This window comes from Thalassophryne amazonica, chromosome 1, assembly GCF_902500255.1.
Source record: "Thalassophryne amazonica chromosome 1, fThaAma1.1, whole genome shotgun sequence".
Classification (NCBI taxonomy): domain Eukaryota; kingdom Metazoa; phylum Chordata; class Actinopteri; order Batrachoidiformes; family Batrachoididae; genus Thalassophryne; species Thalassophryne amazonica.
In genome coordinates, this window is record NC_047103.1 from 40,044,939 (window position 1) to 40,055,481 (window position 10,543).

At 39.9% G+C, this 10,543-nt stretch overlaps 1 protein-coding gene and 1 long non-coding RNA gene across 3 annotated transcripts in view; both read left to right on the forward strand.

Annotated features, from left to right (window-relative positions):
• The window catches only part of nphp3 (nephronophthisis 3), a 64,970-nt gene that overhangs the window by 33,301 nt on the left and 21,126 nt on the right, over nt 1-10,543 (forward strand). The gene's annotated exons all lie outside the window — the stretch shown is intronic.
• LOC117508729 lies at nt 4-5,307 on the forward strand. The gene is made up of 3 exons (XR_004560180.1): nt 4-173; nt 1,794-1,795; nt 5,295-5,307. It is a non-coding gene; the product is annotated as an uncharacterized LOC117508729 (long non-coding RNA).

A 10,543-nucleotide genomic window follows, 5' to 3' on the forward strand; every position in this document is an offset into this window, starting at 1 on the left:
AGGCATCATGGTTTTATCGCAAACGCAATCATCCTGGTCTTCACACTGCAGTTATCGTCTGGATGGAGGTTTGAGTTAGAAATAGTTTACTGTAGATGCCAAAACATTCATGAAGGATGCAGTATTACACTGCCTATGTGTATTTGACAAAAGTGTTAAATCGTTAAATCATTGTAATTTCAGCAGTGATGAAAGTGGGCCATGGAAAAATAAAACTTAAAGTTTTTTGCAAGGGTGGAAGGCCCAGGCGGGCAGTCTGAGAGTTTTCCCCCAGAAAAATTTGAAATCTCAAATGCATTCTGGTGCATTTTCAGGTCTGTTTACTCACCAAAAAAAAAAAAAAATCACTTTTTGTTGGGTCAGGTCAATTTTTCCACCCCAGAGATTTTTCATACGACTTGTATCATCATGATCAGTGTTGCCACAGTTACTTTGAAAAAGTAATCCAATTACCGATTACTCAATTGACCCATATTCTCTCTGCAATCGACTAATTGGGTACCCCTGATTTATACTGTATAAACATACAAAAACAGTAGTAATGCAGAGTGACTTAGATAGTAAATTTATTCTGATTACTGATTTGGAAATATTAACACGTTAGATTACTTGTTGCTGAAAAAGCGGCCAGTAGAAAAAAAAGTGCATTAGAGTAATGGATTACTAAGTAACGCGTTACCGACATCACTGGTGTAGCGAATTACGAGGTCTATTAGATAATAAACCGACCCTTTTATTTATTTATTTATTTTTTAACTATATGGATTTGAATGATGTGCGATTACACCAATCATGCTTGAACCCTCGTGCGCATGCGTGAGTTTTTTCACGCGTCGGTGACGTCATTTCCCTGTGGGCAGGCCTTGAGTGAGATGTGGTCCCGCCCTCTCGGCTGAATTCCTTTGTTTCACACGCTGCTCGAGACGGCGCGCGTTGCTTTATCAAAATTTTTTCTGGACCTGTGAGGAATATCCGAGTGGACACTATTCGAGAAATTAAGCTGGTTTTCGGTGAAAAGTTTAACGGCTGATGAGAGATTATGGGGTGTTTCTGTCGGTGTAAGGACTTCCCATGGAGCGGGACGTCGTGCAGCGCTTCCAGGCGCCGTCGTCGGCCTGTTTCGACCTGAAAACATCCTAATTTAAGGCTTAATTCACCCAGGACGTCGTGAGAAAACAGAGAAGATTCAGAAGAGGCCGGCATGAGGACTTTATGCGGACATTCCACTGTTTAAGGACATTTTTTAATGAAAGACGTGCGCACAGATTCGCGGAGTCGTTTCTGTGACGGCTCGGCAAATCTGTGTGCGCCGCGACAGGAAAAACACCTCCGTGTTGAAAACCATTTGTAAAATTCAGGCGGCTTTTGATGGCTTTCAACAAGTAACTGAGAAATTGTTTAACAGCTTGGGCATGTTCCAACTTGCCCGTTAAGGTTTCCAACGGAGGTGTTTTTCCTGTCGCGACCCCCCGCGGTCGGGTCCGGCCCGACATGTGACTCTGCCCGCACGTTCTTTCATTACAAAATGTCCGTTAACAATGGAATGTCCGAATAAACTCCTCATGCCGACTTCTTCTGAAAGTTCTCTGTTCTCTGACGACTTACTGGGTCAACAGAGCCTGAAATGTAGAAGTTTTCAACTTGAAACGGCGAGACGCTGCCGCCTCGAAGCGCAGATCGTCGTCAGGCGCCGTGGGCCGTCCTTACGGCGACACTACCAGACCAAAATTTCTCATCAGCCGTTAAAATTTTTACCGAAAACCAGCTGAATTTATCGAATGGTGTCCACTCAGTTGTGCCTTACAGTTTAGAAAAAATTTTGATCAAACAAAGCAGCAGTCTCTGAGCCATTCCTAAACAATGAAAAAATCGAGAGGGTGGGCGACTCCTCACTCAAAGACTGCCTACAGGCGAATGACGTAATCGACAGGCGTGAAAAAACTCTTGCATGCCCACGAGGGTTCAAGCATGTCTGATGTAATCACACGTGATTCAAATCCATATGGTTTTTGAAAAAAAAATAATAAGGTCGGATACTTTTCTAATAGACCTCGTACATTAATTTAATTATTTGGAATGAATGGCACCTCACGAAGGCACCAATTTAATGTAGTGAATAAGTAGTTAAGCCTCGCAGTGTGTTATTGGCCTTACTGAGAGCACCAGAAATATGTAGCGAGCATATTGTTAAACTCCCAAATTGAAATAAATTGGCTTAGACCTCATTTAATGGGTCACCAAAATAATTGACAATTTTGGGGTTCAATAATTATTTAATTAGAATAATATCTAATTACCTCAGGGCACCACCTATTTAAAGCATAGGTACTTTAATTTAAACAACCATTAATTAATCAGTCTCAAATTAATCAACCATTCTGAATTTAATCAACCAGTCTCAATTTAATTAATCAGTCTGAAATCTGAAAGCGAATTCTATGATATGATTGACCAAGGGTTTCCTTCTGAACACAAAATGACCCAGAGCAGAAATATTTGCATTTTATTTACAAATATACAATGAACGAGCAGTTTACTGGCATTTTGAGTGGACAGTGATTAAATACGTTCAGTTATGGACACAATTTGCTTACTCATGAGACTGAAAGGAAGTAGTGAGATAAAGCTTATAGACTTTAAGTAAATAAATCTGATTTGAATTTGATGGTGAAATGTGAAGCCAATTATTATTAAGAAAATTAATAAACAAACATAGTTTGTGCTTAAAAAGATGCCACTTTGCATCCACTGACAACAAAATCCTTTTTCTGGAACCTTTAACTGGGTCACTTAGCTGATCCCTTGAGAGATGGTTCCGATGAACCGTCCGTCTGTCGTTGATGAGTTAGGCTCTTTGCAGCGTGAGCTCACATGGGTCAGGGGTTAAACCAGCGGTCTCCCTGGCGATCCCAAGGTTTCCATGTCGGCTGGTTTTACCAACAGGATGGCTGATGCATTGCCAGATCCGTTGTCAGCTTGCTTGACCCCAGAGGTGGAAGGCGTTTGTTGAAAATGGGTTCAGGTAGCGTTTAATAAGTTTGTTGGAGCCAGATTAGAAGTCTTTGTGAATTTAGAAAAAAGTTAAAACTTTAAGACCAACATTGTAAAGTACAGAGAAGGGAAGTCGCTTTTCTGTAAATTTGCTATTATTTCGAAAAGTTCAGCTCGGAAGTTCTCATAAAAAGTTGAAAGACTTGATGAACCTTAAAAACATCAGGCTATTAATTTATTAAAAGTTATCAAAGAATTAAACAATGGATGAAGCCACATGGTAGCTTAGCTAGACTAGCATGGGGCCTTGTTGACCCAAAAATAAAGTTAAGCATTTGAAGAAAGGAAGAGAGAGAAGAGAGGCAGAAGAGGCCGGCAGAAGAGGAGAAGGGCTCCTTTCTGAAACTTTTAAAGGGGGCTTACGTCATTAAGACTTAACAGTATTCCCTGAAAACTCCCTTCTGTCTGATCATTTCTTAATAACATTTACATTTACTCTGATGGACTACCCAGCAGTGGGGAATAAGTTTCATTACACTAGAAGTCTTTCAGAAAGCGCTGTAACTAGGTTTAAGGATATGATTCCTTCTTTATGTTCTCTAATGCCATATACCAACACAGTGCAGAGTAGCTACCTAAACTCTGTAAGTGAGATAGAGTATCTCGTCAATAGTTTTACATCCTCATTGAAGACAACTTTGGATGCTGTAGCTCCTCTAAAAAAGAGAGCTTTAAATCAGAAGTGCCTGACTCCGTGGTATAACTCACAAACTCGTAGCTTAAAGCAGATAACCCGTAAGTTGGAGAGGAAATGGCGTCTCACTTAGAAGATCTTCACTTAGCCTGGAAAAAGAGTCTGTTGCTCTATAAAAAAGCCCTCCGTAAAGCTAGGACATCTTTCTACTCATCACTAATTGAAGAAAATAAGAACAACCCCAGGTTTCTTTTCAGCACTGTAGCCAGGCTGACAAAGAGTAAGAGCTCTATTGAGCTGAGTATTCCATTAACTTTAACTAGTAATGACTTCATGACTTTCTTTGCTAACAAAATTTTAACTATTAGAGAAAAAATTACTCATAACCATCCCAAAGACGTATCGTTATCTTTGGCTGCTTTCAGTGATGCCGGTATTTGGTTAGACTCTTTCTCTCCGATTGTTCTGAGTTATTTTCATTAGTTACTTCATCCAAACCATCAACATGTTTATTAGACCCCATTCCTACCAGGCTGCTCAAGGAAGCCCTACCATTATTTAATGCTTCGATCTTAAATATGATCAATCTATCTTTGTTAGTTGGCTATGTACCACAGGCTTTTAAGGTGGCAGTAATTAAACCATTACTTAAAAAGCCATCACTTGACCCAGCTATCTTAGCTAATTATAGGCCAATCTCCAACCTTCCTTTTCTCTCAAAAATTCTTGAAAGGGTAGTTGTAAAACAGCCAACTGATCATCTGCAGAGGAATGGTCTATTTGAAAAGTTTCAGTCAGGTTTTAGAATTCATCATAGTACAGAAACAGCATTAGTGAAGGTTACAAATGATCTTCTTATGGCCTCGGACAGTGCTGCTTTTGATACTGTTGACCATAAAATTTTATTACAGAGATTAGAGCATGCCATAGGTATTAAAGGCACTGCGCTGCGGTGGTTTGAATCATATTTGTCTAATAGATTACAATTTGTTCATGTAAATGGGGAATCTTCTTCACAGACTAAAGTTAATTATGGAGTTCCACAAGGTTCTGTGCTAGGACCAATTTTATTCACTTTATACATGCTTCCCTTAGGCAGTATTATTAGACGGTATTGCTTAAATTTTCATTGTTACGCAGATGATACCCAGCTTTATCTATCCATGAAGCCAGAGGACACACACCAATTAGCTAAACTGCAGGATTGTCTTACAGACATAAAGACATGGATGACCTCTAATTTCCTGCTTTTAAACTCAGATAAAACTGAAGTTATTGTACTTGGCCCCACAAATCTTAGAAACATGGTGTCTAACCAGATCCTTACTGTGGATGGCATTACCCTGACCTCTAGTAATACTGTGAGAAATCTTGGAGTCATTTTTGATCAGGATATGTCATTCAAAGCGCATATTAAACAAATATGTAGGACTGCTTTTTTGCATTTACGCAATATCTCTAAAATCAGAAAGGTCTTGTCTCAGAGTGATGCTGAAAAACTAATTCATGCATTTATTTCCTCTAGGCTGGACTATTGTAATTCATTATTATCAGGTTGTCCTAAAAGTTCCCTAAAAAGCCTTCAGTTAATTCAAAATGCTGCAGCTAGAGTACTGACGGGGACTAGAAGGAGAGAGCATATCTCACCCATATTGGCCTCTCTTCATTGGCTTCCTGTTAATTCTAGAATAGAATTTAAAATTCTTCTTCTTACTTATAAGGTTTTGAATAATCAGGTCCCATCTTATCTTAGGGACCTCGTAGTACCATATCACCCCAATAGAGCGCTTCGCTCTGACTGCAGGCTTACTAGTAGTTCCTAGGGTTTGTAAGAGTAGAATGGGAGGCAGAGCCTTCAGCTTTCAGGCTCCTCTCCTGTGGAACCAGCTCCCAATTCAGATCAGGGAGACAGACACCCTCTCTACTTTTAAGATTAGGCTTAAAACTTTCCTTTTTGCTAAAGCTTATAGTTAGGGCTGGATCAGGTGACCCTGAACCATCCCTTAGTTATGCTGCTATAGACGTAGACTGCTGGGGGGTTTCCATGATGCACTGTTTCTTTCTCTTTTTGCTCTGTATGCACCACTCTGCATTTAATCATTAGTGATCGATCTCTGCTCCCCTCCACAGCATGTCTTTTTCCTGGTTCTCTCCCTCAGCCCCAACCAGTCCCAGCAGAAGACTGCCCCTCCCTGAGCCTGGTTCTGCTGGAGGTTTCTTCCTGTTAAAAGGGAGTTTTTCCTTCCCACTGTAGCCAAGTGCTTGCTCACAGGGGGTCGTTTTGACCGTTGGGGTTTTACATAATTATTGTATGGCCTTGCCTTACAATATAAAGCGCCTTGGGGCAACTGTTTGTTGTGATTTGGCGCTATATAAAAAAAATTGATTGATTGATTGATTAAACCCCGCCTATGTGGATGGGTAACTACAGAAAAGAAATGATTCAACTATTTAAATACATTAACTATTTTGGCATACTATTTGTTCTAAGACACTCGAATGGATACACATTATTAATAGTCACTGAAACACTCCATTTGTTTAAAATGGAATATTTCACCATCAACATATTGATAATGCAGAAAGATCACATTTAAACACACATCAGTTACAAGGAACACGTCATTTAAATGAAGTGATTATGTGCAAAGCATATTGTTTGATTAAACAAAACAACATTAGAATGGTTATATACTATAAAACAATACTGTTCTCCTGCATTTAAACAGAAGGTCTCCTTTTTCTTCATTTAGAGATAATAGCTGGTTGCCAAGGCTCAAAGTTTATGGCCACATCTTATCATGGAGAGTTTCTGGCCTTGGTATGAGGCCATAAAAGTTGAATTCTCCTGGCCTGGGAAATTTCAGATTCTGAAGTGAAGCAGTTATAATGCCATGTAATTCACAGTGACCGAATGCAAAATGACACACAAATGTTTTTCACATCAATAGTTGACTTTTACGAGCATGTTAAATATTTATCCTATTTTTCTCCACATGAATATTTCACACCCCTGTAAAATAAGAAACCATAAAATGCAGATTTAGCAGGCTAACACATGATGTTTGCATGGAGACAGTTTTTTTCCCTGCAATTTCAGAATTTCAGTGCTCCCTGAAGATATTTACAGTGCTTCACTTCTCCATTTTATGCTACAGCCTTATTCCAAAATGGATTAATTTTTTTTTTTTTTCCCTCAAAATCCTACACAAAATAGCCCATAATGACAATGTGATAAAAGTTTTTTTTTTTTAAGATTATTAAATAGATTTATTAAAAATAAAAAACTAAGAAATCACATGTACATAAGTATTCCCAGTCTTTGCCATGAAGCTCAAAATTGATCTCAGGTGCATCCTGTTTCCACTGATCATCCTTGAGATGTTTCTACAACTTAATAGGAGTCTACCTGGGAGCGGCCGGTCTGCTCTGTGTCAACCTGATCCTGTCAGATCTCAGAAGCTAAGCAGTGCAGGATCTGGTTAGTACTTGGTTGAGAGACCTCTTCGGAACACCAGCAGGTGTGTGTGTTTCTCCAGGTGACAGTGGAGTTGCGTCAGGAAGGGCATCCAGTGTAAAATACCACTGCGGAACTGGCTGTATCCACTGCGGTGACCCCGAATAAAACGGGAGCAGCTGAATGGACGACAACAATAGGAGTCCACCTGGGGTAAATTCAGTTGATTGGCATGATTTGGAAAGGCACACACCTGTCTACATATAAAGTCCCACAGTTGACAGTGCATGTCAGAGCACAAACCAAGCATGAAGTCAAAGGAATTGTCTGTAGACCTCTGAGACAGGATTGTCTCGAGGTACAAATCTGGGGAAGGGTACAAAAACATTTCTGCTGCTTTGAAGGTCCCTCCATCATCCATAAATGGAAGAAGTTCAGATCCACCAGAACTCTTCCTAGAGCTGACCTCCTGTCTAAATTGAGCGATTGGGGGAGAAGACCCTTAGTCAGGGAGGTGACCAAGAACCTGATGGTCACTCTGTCAGAGCTCCAGCATTCCTCTGTGGAGAGAGGAGAACCTTCCAGGAGGACAACCTTGTCTGCAGCAATCCACCAGTCAGGCCTGTACGGTAGAGTGGCCAGACAGAAGCCACTCCTTAGTAAAAGGCACATGGCAGCCCACCTGGAGTTTGCCAAAAGGCACCCGAAGGACTCTCAGACCATGAGAAACAAAATTATCTGGTCTGATGAGACAAAGATTGAACTCTTTGATGTGAATGCCAGATGTCATGTTTAGAGGAAACCAGGCACCATCCCTACAGAGAAGCATGGTGGTGGCAGCATCATGCTGTGGGGATGTTTTTCAGCAACAGGAACTGGGAGACTAGTCAAGATTGAGGGAAAGATGAATGCAGCAGTGTACACAGACATCCTGGATGAAAACCTGCTCCAGAGTGCTCTTGACCTCAGACTGGGGTCACAATTCTTCTTTTAACAGGACAATGACTCTAAGCACACAGCCATGATATCAAAGGAGTGACTTCAGGACAACTCTGTGAATGTCCTTGAGTGGTCCAGCCAGAGTCCAGACCTGAATCAGATTGAACATCTCTGAAGAGATCTGAAAATGGCTGTGCACCGACGCTCCCCATCCAACCTGATGGAACTTGAGAATGCTGCAAAGAGGAATGGGCAAAACTAGAGTCCCTTTATTCAGAGAGTCGCGACAACTGAGAACATGGTGCCATTTTGGTTGCAACTGCGCTGAACTACTGAATGAACCTTTTGTTTAACATTTTTTAATTTATTTAACCACATACAGCAACACATCCAAGTAGAGGTGCTATCAAAATAAATATAAAAATAGTTAAGCTATCAAATTTACATGAATTTACAATTTATGATGATTTATTTAATTAGTTTAAAGCCTGATTTATGCTTCTGCAACTCTGTCATACAATGACGTGCGTGACAGCTATAAAGTTCTCTGTCTCTGGATTATGCTTTATTCTGGGCTAATTTGACCTTCAACAAGCTTTTCTTTCTACAGTCATCACCTCAATTTCAAAGGTAAGCTGTACAGTTTCCTCTTTTTCTGACTTAACGTTATAAATTTGCGGACTTTTTGATCCATTTGTAATCAGCGTGTGCGCTGCAAAAACAGTTCAAATATGAGAGGAAAGATTAAAACCAGAAAATGTGAAATCACAGTTTTGTGCTGTCTGATTTATACAGGTGCACGTCAGGCTGTGGGTCCGTGTATGAGCGTGGTTTGAAAAAAAATTAACAGTCGGGCTTTTAATAACAAATGACTCCAGTCCCATTTTACTCAAAATGGTGTTCCGTTATCCGTTATACAAAATCCAAAAAATCCGTTATACAAAATCTGTTATAAACAGTATTATTTGAAAACAACACAAAACCATTGGGACTTTTTTGTCTGCTGACAGTGAATATCCAGTTTATACGATGACGGTGTAGGTGAGTTTTACTGTACATGCGACTGAACAGTCAGTTTACCTCTTAAAACTTTGATGATGATGTTGGCTTCCATCCCACACAGCTGACTTTATTTTCTGAAATTTTTCTTCTGTTCAGATCTGAAGGGAATTTGTAAATCTTGAAGATCTTGTGTCGATTTGTGCATCTAAATGCACAACAACACAGCATTTTCAGCAAATAAATAAATAAAATAGCTGGATTTACATGCAGATAGATTAACAGCGAATGCTATTTTAGAACCAAGATGGCACCACAAGTCACGTGACCATTTTTTATTTTCCCCCGGCTTGTCATGTCGCTACTCTCTGAATAAAGGGACTCAAGTCAAAACTAGCCAAAGATAGGTGCACCAAGCTTCTGGCATCATATTCAAGAAGACTCGAGGCTGTAATTACTGTCAAAGGTATATCAGCAAAGTATTGAGCAAAGGCTATGAATACTTACGTATGTGTGATTTTTATTTTATTTTTTTTATAAATTTGCAAAAAAAAAAAAAAATTTTTGTTGTCATTATGGGGTGTTGAGTAGAATTTTGAGGGGAAAAAATGTTGATGCAAACCCTCTGTGCTCTAACGTTCCTTTATGACTCCACTTATACCAATCAATCACAAATACTGTGCTGATCAGTGTAAACTTTAGATCCTCTCTAGCCCGATTGGTTGCAGAGATATAGCAGTGAATTTGACTTTGACCTTTGTCCCATCCTCTCCAAAAAAATCATTGAGATATCTGCCTAAGTATTCCCACCAAATCTGGTGGAAATCCAACCAGCCATTGTGGTTTTTAAGGTCTCTTATTCACAGGCAGACACACAGGACAGATTACAATAGCCTGCTTTGCCAGTGTGCAGGGTAATGAAGGATGACTTGCCCAAGTTTGCCGCCAGTTGTTAAGACCACACTGTTAAGGGCCCCGTCACACCTTTACGATTTAGCCTGCGTATACTGACATATTAAAAATGTGGTGAATACGCTGGTCTCTGTCTAATAAGTTATAGGTAATTTCAAGGTCATTGAAAAATTTTGTGCATGCATAATATGGCTCATACGTCCCACATACGTGGGCCATAGGTTGTAGGTAAGTTATACGATTGACACACGTTACTCATAAGTCGAAATATGCTGAGATAATGTGGCGCGTACCCAAAACTTATTTCTAACCTATGAGTAACTAGTTTTGAACCTATATCAAAATTATCTCCAATGCATATTGAGGTATGTAGATGTATTTGACGTATTCCGGACGACCACAGAACTTACTGAACATGTCAGCTACCGTATAATGTCATATTGGCACCATGTTTGGACTGTCTGCATGTGCTGGTTTAAATCATCAAGGTGTGACAGGTCCTGAAGTTACTTTTATCAAAGCTGCTTAGAGAATATTAACAGGGCCTTCAG